Here is a 9,683-nt window from a genome sequence, read left to right on the forward strand (position 1 = left end):
GTGTCGTGGTATTGGACTCACCTGTAAGTGGGTGAGCACTCGCTTCAACACGCAGATGAGGAGTGTGTGGTGTGATGGTGCGGAGCTAATAGGAAGAATACGACCGCTCCACACCATCACACCACGCTCTCCTCCTCATCTGCTCGTTAAAGCGAATGCTCCCCCGCTTACAGGCGAGTTCAATACCACAGGTCGTGGCGCTTCGTTCTCCACTCTTCAGAACTATGCATGTCACATGGTAGGACGTGGTCATATAGTCGTGTATTTAGGGGCTTTTGGTGTATATTTTATCTACAGCTACCTTTCTAATGGCACCACGATGTAAAAACACATTAGAGTGCTGCGGATCACAACAGTAAAAGCCAGTGATACAGGGATGCAGACTTCATCCGGAAAGTGAACCCTTCCCTCAGATACGCAGACTGATCATATCAAAGCCCGGCAGAAGTGACAGACGGCAGAGCAATCTTGGCTCATTAAGGACTATGAAGCAGTGCATTAGCGTACTCCTCCTCTCTGCAAGCCGCTAATACATTATCAATGCGGGATGCATTAGGGCGAGCCCGAGAACTCTGGAGCTGCTGCAATAATGTCTGGAACATCTGTACCTCTCAGGAAAGACACCGGGAGGATTGTCTCAGAGGAGATAGATCACTTACAAATGAATATAACAAGCTTCGAGGAATTTCAGGAGGCGACGCAGGCTGGCGAGGGCGAACGGCTTACAATTGTGCAACCCGCAACATAATGCTGCCATTTGTCACTCAGCACAGCTAGGAATCAATCTCCCCTTGTGTGCCGAAATCTGTCGCCTGCCTCTGCTGGGTTTAATTCTGAAAATGCTCGCTTCTTGGCTGTCAGGCTGATCCAGTGACTTCGGTGCGCATGTATTGCTCTCCACGCTGGTTTGCTGATCTCTTGCAGCAACTTCCTGTCTAGGTGCATGGCAGTATCTGCGGGCAGATTCCATGGTGGTAACAGTGGACCGTGTCTCTACAAAATGCATGGGCATGGCCCTTACAGGCTCCTTTGAAAGCGTGCAACAACGCAGGACCCGGACCCCATGTCACCTTCCTTCATGCTTCCAGCTCCCGGTCTCCCCCTTCGTGTTACCGGGATAACGGTTACCGGGATAATACATATCCTGATAATCAGCGGTCACCAGGGGCCCCTTCCTCCTGTCCTGGGCCCCCTCCAAGTGGCGGAACTCCAGGGCCCGGTCGCGACCTCTGCGACCCTGGTAGTTCCGCCACTGGCCCCAGCTGTCATTTTTAGGGAGCATTGGCGACCTGGCTCCTAGGATTTGTGCAGCCTTGCTTTAACAACTCATAGTTAATATGATAATTATAGAGATCGGGTTTACATACACTTTAACTGTATGCCCCCCTCAGACCACAGTGAAGCACCTAGGGCCAGCGCAGTGGTCCATTTCTCTTTACCCCTTGACAATAAGTGGAACATTTTAAGATCATAGCACTGTTTTTGGTGGGTTTTTGACACCACTTTGTAGGGTGATCAGTCAAATAACAGTAATTATTACTTGACAATCCATGTAGTATATATTATTATAAGATTTATATAGCGCCAACAGCAGTTTGAGCAGCGCTGTACAACATATGGGAAGTCAGTACAATTGCAATACAAAAAAAAGAAGATTAGAAGGACCCTGCTCATGAGAGCTTCCAATTCACAAGGAGGGGCAAGTGATACAGAAGATAATAACTGTGAAGGACGAGCTGATTAATGGAGTAGATGTACAGTTTTTTTAAGAGGAGGTGGGATAGGCTTTCCTGAAGGGGTGAATGTTCAGGGATTGCCTAAAGGAAGACAGAATAGGAGGAGATGGCCAGATAGGATGTGGTAGAGTTCCAGAGGATGGGAGAGGCTCTGGAGAAGTCCTGGAGGTGAGCATAGTATGTGGTGATGAGGGAGTTGGAGAGCAGGAGGTCTTGGGAGGAGCGGAGAGGACGGTTTGGGTGATATTTTGAGATGAGGTTGGAGATGTAACTCAGGGCAGTCATAGATGGCTTTGTATGTTGTTCGTGAATTTAATGTGTTGTGCTATTGGAAGTCAGAGGAAGGATTGGCAGAAGGGGGCAGACACTGAGTAGTTGGTTAGGTGGATGAGTCTAGAAGCAGCATTCATGATAGAATGAAGGGGGGATAGCCTGTGTAGAGGTCGGCCAACAAGAAGGGAATTGCAGTAGTCCAGGTGAGAGCTGACGAGAGCGTGGATTAGTAGCTTGCGGTGTCATTTATTCAGAAGGGATGAATTTTGGAGATGCTGCATAGATTAAAGAACTATGAGGCGGGTGCTTTTCACTCACCTCATAGTTCTAGCCGACCTGTGACAATGAGACTGTCACAGGTCGTCTCAGTAGATCGGGAGGTGAGCGAACACATACCGGTGTTCGCTCACTTCTCGATCCTGTCACGGTTCTTTGCCGTGACAGGGGAGGGGCAAAGAACCGTGGCGGAACGGACGGGGGAGGGGGCAGATACAGCTGGCTCTGCCTCTAGATAGGCATAGCCAGCTGTCACTCACGCAGCTGGGCGGATCTCGACATCGATGTCGGGATCCGCTCCGGCTGCGGTGTCTCAGTATACCGCGAGCTGTAGCTCACGGTATACTGAGCCTAGGGTGACGGGAGGACGCTAGTTTGTGTCCTCCCGTTACCCTAAGGAGAACTATGGGGAAAAGCCCTGACCCCATTTGGTTGCCCCCTTAAAGGGACCACAACCCAAATAGAGTGGACACATGGCACCCTTCCAGGACCTATCCCCAGTGCCCTGTAACAATGTTATATTCAATTGTTTTTTACATCTCCCCCCTTAGTTTCACTTTAAAACTCACATATGCCGCGTCCTCTGCTGCGTCACATTTTGTACAGTGCTCCAGGTCAGTATGAAAGGAGATGAAATCAAAGCAACTTGACTTTGATTCAGGTCAGGTGGAGCAGAGTAAATATCACGGCTCAAAGTGAAATCACGATCTGCAAAACCAGCAGAAAGTCTGACTCCTCGGGTCTTCCGTACACCTCTAGACATTTGAAGTAAAAGCCAGCTCTGTTCTATGCGACTCGACCTTTCTGGGTGATGAAAATCGGACTGCTTGTGTGGCGAACAACAACAACTCTGAATTGGGGTTAATCGGGTCGCTGTTTTCAATCTTCATAGAAAAGTTGCTATAGAAAGGTAACGTGAAGACACCAGTTGTGAAGCGACTTGGTGGTACATGTTTACCTTCCCCTTACATCGAACATATAAGAAATACCCCTTTAAGAGGCTCTTTATGCCGGAGGCTCCCAATCATGTGATCACTTTCGTTGGCTGTCACAGTGACCATGTGATCAGAAGTCCCTCCCATCAGCTCCTGATGGTAAACATTGGCAGCTCAGTCACAGTGCTGGGGGCGCCGAGTGACAGAACAGCGGTGCCGGCTGTACCCAAAAAGGGGGAAGCACAGGGTGAAAGCCCATGGCCACACGGCTCAAATATAGGAGTACTGCTGGTGCCAACAGGCTCAAGCACATGTAACCCGGTCAAATCTCAGATAAGCATATTCATGTAATTTCAAAAATTGTTTTCTATAGTTATAAACTGTAACTATAAAGTAGAACTATGACCTCCCATTAAAAAAAGAAAACATGTGATGCAGCATTTCATCATAAGTCGATCTGCACTTTTAGGTTTCTCCTGGTCCCTCTGCAAAGTCCCAAAAGCTGTTGATCCTGCCAGTGAAGTCCACCTAATTCAGAGTCCTGTGATGAGGGTGGCAACAATGCTGCACTGCTCCTGAATTCAGAGCAGCATTGTCACCCTCATGTGGGCTGTGCCTGCTGGTAGTGCAGCGGGAGGAGAAGATTTTGCACGGGGCGTGGCTATCGGCATCGTCACTGCTGGTTCCCAAGCCTGTAGCTTGCCAATCAGAACCTGGCCACACCTAGGCCCTGCCCACTGCTTTTGGGATTGCGGTCTGTGCCTTTGTTGCTGAAACCCTCCTACTGTGAGCTGCATCGTCTGTAAGGGGAGCGTCTGAGACAATGAAGGAGGGTTTGGCCCAGTCAAGGAAGGTCAAGTAAGATTTTTTTGGTTTAATTTACTTTGTATCACATAGCTAATGGATTTGGAACTTGCATTAACCGTCTGATTAGGAGCATTTAATGAATACCTAGTGACTCTGCCATAAAGGTCTTAGTTTAGGCACTTCCTGTTTCCTGTATGGTGACACCACGCTGTCTTCTAACTGTGCATCTGCATTGTCACCCGATGGAGCCTACAAGTTGCCCTTCCTAATGCATATTACACACCATCACGAAACCCACCATGGGAAACGCCACGCAGCCGTCACTGAACTGCAAGTAGATAGAAAGTGACTGCAAAGAAACTGCAGGAGATTATCAGCACTGAGATGTAACAAGGGACGAAAAATAGTAAAAACATGTAAAATGACCAAAACAACGGCAACAGTTGATGTTTATTTTAAAAAACAGTGAATTTACTTTAAAATGGCGAACCCAGCATACTCACATTCCCTCCTTTCCTTCGCTCCTCCTCAGCTCCGTTCAGCAGCTAGAAGCAAAGATAGCAAGCCATGACTGGAATCTAGCACTGGGCTGAGAACATCACCCCCACGTAGCAGTACTAGGGCCCTAATCAGCTAATGACCAAGCCCCAGCAATGGCTTGTGGGAGGAAGCCCTGAGTTGTGCTTTAATGGGCAAGTATAGTATAGTTTTTTTTAATTAGTACTCCCCATCCTCCTGAGTGCTGCCCACTAGGTCTTATACTTAAAGGAGAAGTATGAGGTGAGTGCTTTTCACTCACCTCATAGTTCTAGCCGACCTGTGACAATGAGACTGTCACAGGTCGGCTCAGTAGATCGGGAAGTGAGCGAACACATACCGGCGTTCGCTCACCTCTCGATCCTGTCACGGCTCTCTGCCGTGACAGGGGAGTGGCTGGATTCCCCCCTCCCCGCTCCGACAGCGCTGACTGGCGGAACGGACGGGGGAGGGGGCGGGTACAGCTGGCTCTGCCTCTAGATAGGCAGAGCCAGCTGTCAGTCACGCAGCTGGGCGGATCCCGGCACAATTGTCGGGATCCGCTTCAGCTGCGGCGTCTCAGTATACCGCAAGCTGCAGCTCGCGGTATACTGAGCCTAGGGTGACGGGAGGACGCTAGTTTGTGTCCTCCCGTTACCCTAAGGAGAACTATGGGGAAAATCCTTAACCCCATAGTTGTCCTTTAACTTCAGCCCCGATCTTCAGTATGCGTTGCAGCTCTGAACTACGTCTCTTTCCTCTAAACATGTCCACTTCTCTTTGCCTATTCATGCCATAGACACATTCCTATGGGAAAGCAATGCTCATGGCAGTCTCAAGTAGTTGCTCAAAGTATGGCTTTCCCATAGATCTGCAGCATACACGTCAGAGGGCATTTCTGGAAGAAAGGCTGTGCGGATGTGATCAGGGCAACGCGGTGAAGATCACTGGATTGAGGCTAATGGCAAGTATAAGAGACCAAAGTGGGCATCACTCAAGGTGTAGGTGGAATAAAACTACACTTGCCCTTTAAGATATACTAATTCTTTCCCATGCATTTATCTGGGTGCGTACCTCAAAGTATCAAAGCCTGGGAGGCAGCATGAAAGCCAAGCAGATAACAATGGTGAGGTCAGTAATGGCCGCCTCCATGCTTCTCCCACGACAGGTTTCCTTTAATCATGCCAGAGTTTCCAACCTATGTATAAAGCGGGAGGTTGCAGGCCAAGTACTGGCCAATCGAGGAGCAGTGTGCAGCCAGAACATCTCTGCTCTGCGTGAGGCTCCATTCCTGCTGCTCAGTCAATGAAGCGGTTATTAATTCCTCCAAGCAGACAGATATTGATCTTCCCGACAGCTTTCTCTGGAAGGACAGCTTGGGGATTCCCCGATGGATACCCTCCGCCTGAAATAAATCTTTAAACCCCCATGAACTGCGGTAGGAAGCCCTCAGAAGTGACTCGCTTCAGACGGCGAGGTTTTATTAATCACTGGCAGCTCCAGCCTGCAGGGCAATCTGACCTGCAAAGAAAGAAGAAGGCCCACTGGCTGGAGGCGAGCAATAAGAAGACAACCAGAAAAAGCGTGCAACCGCAAAACCAAATGGGGGAAGTAATCGAAGACAAAGGAAGTGGCATAAAGAAATACTCCACTTTAGTTGTAGTATTGAATATACAATAGGATTCCCTCTACATTGCAATCCTGACCTGGCTAGGATTTTAACAACTGACCCCGAAAAATGTAAATCTTGCTTTCGTGCAACCATGACAATGGTACTCCATAAACCAGATAACCCTTACTGCTGGTAAGCTGTGCTCCAGGACAGTCATCCCGATCCTTGCTTCATTATTTATAGCAGGGGTATTGAATTAAAATTGAATGAGGTCTGGCGAGTAAAATTTTAGAGGTCTGAATCAGGGAACTGACAGAACAGGCACTCAGTCCATGTCTGGAACCAGGTCCGCCATTGAGGCCGCATTCACACCAGCAGCTGCACTACAACGCCAAGATACAAAGTCAAGACTTCACCGTGCTACTGCAGTCTTCTAGTGCCTGTGAGGACCTGGTCAATGGACAGCCAAAGGGTTGTGGGGAAAAAAAAACACTTTATGTGTAACTTTACATTTTTTGTGGGAAACTAAAAAAAAATCCCTATTTCTTTTTTTTTCCACTTAATTTTATTGCTATCAGATAGGGGGCTAAGAAACCCCCTTATGCGATAGCAAAAGAAGTGACAGGTCCTCTTTATGGAGACATCAGGGGTCTCCAAGACCCCTCTCACCTAGGACCCCCCTGAAGAAGCTGATTAAGCACAGATCTGCTTCATCAGCTTCTCTCCAGCATCTGAAGCTGGAGAGTGACACGAGAATGCGGAAGTGATGTAGTAAACATCACTTCGGCATTCTGACACCGGAGAGGGGACCGGAGGGAGATCGTGTACCGACCTCGCTCTGAATATGTACAACGGCCGGCCGGGAAGCAGTTAAGGAAGCCAGGTGGTGTGTAATGACCCACCGCCCGCCTTCCTGATTAGCCGGGAAACCGGCTCCATGATCCCTCATCACTAGGTGGATAATGAGTCGCTGCCCGGCTTATCAGGAAGCCGGGTGGCGTGTCATTACCTGGCCCCACGGATTACTGAACGGCCCGGAAGGACGGCTCCATGCTCCCTGGTGACGAGGGAGCACGGATCTGGCTTCCTGGCCAATCAGGAAGCCGGGGGGCGTGTAATGACTCATAGTGAATTTTCCAGTATCAGAATAAGCATCGGGAGTATTTGGGCGACTACGAGTACTAGCCCAAATACTCAGTATCGGCACCAATACTAGTATCGGTATATCCCTAATAAAAAGTAGGTTTTGCCTTTATGGTATCACTATTCTGATTGCTTGGCATTTGCTGGCCCTGACCAAATACGTACGTCGCCATTACACCCGATTACCCTGCAAAATGTTGGCAGGGGGAATCGGGATTTGGAATTCGACAGCTAGTAGGCCACGGGCCGTTTCCACCAGCTCCGGTAAACACACAAAGCTCTCCTCCACTACATGGCAGAGATACATAGCCAAAGTCCACGCACTGCACAAGGGGACTTGTGCCGATGGAATCCCCCCCCCCCAACAATCCCGGTTATTAGGCGCAGAGATCCTCTAAACTGCTGCTGGGAGGACGAGTTTCGCCGGCCACTTCGATAAAAGCTCGGACAGTTATGATGACGAATCACCACAATTAGGCTCTAGTAACCATCACCTGAGGGAATGGAAAGAGCTTTATGACGATCAAATATGCAACAAAAGGCTTTACCAGCAGAAGAGAGAAGAAGGGTAAACGCGCTGCGGCCGGGCGGTTCGCTATTCTAGTTAGAACGAGAATCTGTCTTCATGCTTCAAAACAGAGACGCCGACGTTTAATCTGCATATATTTTGCCTTCCCTGGTTCTATCCTCCCTCATTAACATGCTAATTCAGTATAACCTGCTGTCATTGCCCCATTTTAGACCCAGTGATGTCATCACTGTTGCATCTGTGCTTCTCTATGCAATGTAAGCAGATCATGGCTGGTGGGAGGGGCCGGCAGGGTGCTGTATATAGCTTCCTGAAAACATCACAGCACCCTGCCTCAAAACTCCTCTAAAAAGCCTTTAGCCGTGGAGGAAGAGGTATATCAAAATCTCTGGATTGGTGGCTGCAATCAGCTGGGAGGAGGGATCGGCTGCAATCGCCTGCGAGGAGGGGTCGGCTGCGAGGAGGGGTCGGCTGCGAGGAGGGGTCGGCTGCGAGGAGGGGTCGGCTGCAAGAAGAATCGGCTACACTTAAAGTTCCAAAAAAAAACTTTAAGGCAATGTTCCAAAAAAAAAAAAAAAGCCTATGACCCATCATGTTCATTTTACTTATCTTAAGGGCCCGTTCAGACCACATTCGTTGGGGTTGCACCGGCCCATTTTTCCACCGCAGCCCCAATGCACAGACAATGCAATCTGCCTTGTGTTAAACGGGCCCAGCTCACACTAACGCATTGTGGTCGCATGCACTGACATAAAAAAGTACTGAATTATTTAGGTATTCCTTTTAGTGCAGCGTGGCGCAATGATATGGCACTTCACTATCGTTGACAGAACTTAATGGAATGTCATGTGACATTTCAATAAAGTTCATGCCAAAAAAAGTAAACAGTGCGCTGCCTATAGTAGTTAGGGGGGTGTGGCTGCGGTAAGGGGGCGCCCCTAAGCTGTGCTAGTGTGCAACTCCTGAAGGTGGCGCTATAACCCATCGGCCAGAGATTCAAACATCTCCACTGTGTCCGTCAATGAACGGAAGGGAAAAATAAACAAACAGTGCGATGTGCTGCGATCGGCGCCATCATCACTGGTAACGGTCCGTGCATAGCAGCCGTGCATTTAGCGACGCTTGCTGCTGTGAATGGATTCTAAAATGACCTGGTGATCCCGCCATTTGCCTCATTTCCTGTCCCGGGTTGATAACACCATTCGGCCTTTTTCGAAATAGCTGGCCTCCCCCCCTGGAATCTGCACCGCATACGAATCCATAGTCTTGCGGACTTTTCCCTCTAGTGTGAGGTATAGAGAACTCCTCCCTCCGACAATGCGGCCCCTCCTCCCTCCATTTTGCTTTTGGGAGGGGAACGCAGTAACTTCAAACCCTCGTTTTTTTTTAAAGACATATCAATTACTACCATTTGGGCCATTGGTGAGATCCGCCTTTTATTCCTAATTCCACTGGACTAGTTATTAGTTGCCGGATTCTCTACTAGTCTGCGGAAGTTTCCCACCGAAAAAGTAAAGCAAACGGAGCAGAAAATGTCTCGTCACAAATCTTCTTTTATAATAAATAGAAATATATTCGGCCGGTTAAGGTGACCTGTCAGGGTGTGTAACTTGTGTGAACATTGTACGAGGGTCGGGGTCACCTCAGCAACTGACAGCTTATAACATCCAAGAGAAGCATCAGGAAGTACGAACCCTCATTTTGCCCTAGAGCATGGGTAGCCAAACTTCGGCCCAACAGCTGTGGTGAAACTACAAATCCCATAAGGCAAATCCCTGCACTTGAGCTACCCATTCTTCTTTTTTAAAAGACATTTTTCTGGGCACAGTACCCCCCCCCCCCCCCCAACGCCCTCC

The 9,683-nt window shown here is 48.9% G+C and overlaps 1 protein-coding gene across 2 annotated transcripts in view; it reads right to left on the minus strand.

Moving 5' to 3' along the window:
• The window catches only part of CTDSPL (CTD small phosphatase like), an 85,427-nt gene that overhangs the window by 71,489 nt on the left and 4,255 nt on the right, over positions 1-9,683 (minus strand). The gene's annotated exons all lie outside the window — the stretch shown is intronic.

The sequence above is a fragment of the Nanorana parkeri genome, unplaced genomic scaffold (assembly GCF_000935625.1).
Source record: "Nanorana parkeri isolate BGI_ZX_2015 unplaced genomic scaffold, ASM93562v1 scaffold1267, whole genome shotgun sequence".
NCBI classification, from domain to species: Eukaryota; Metazoa; Chordata; class Amphibia; order Anura; family Dicroglossidae; genus Nanorana; species Nanorana parkeri.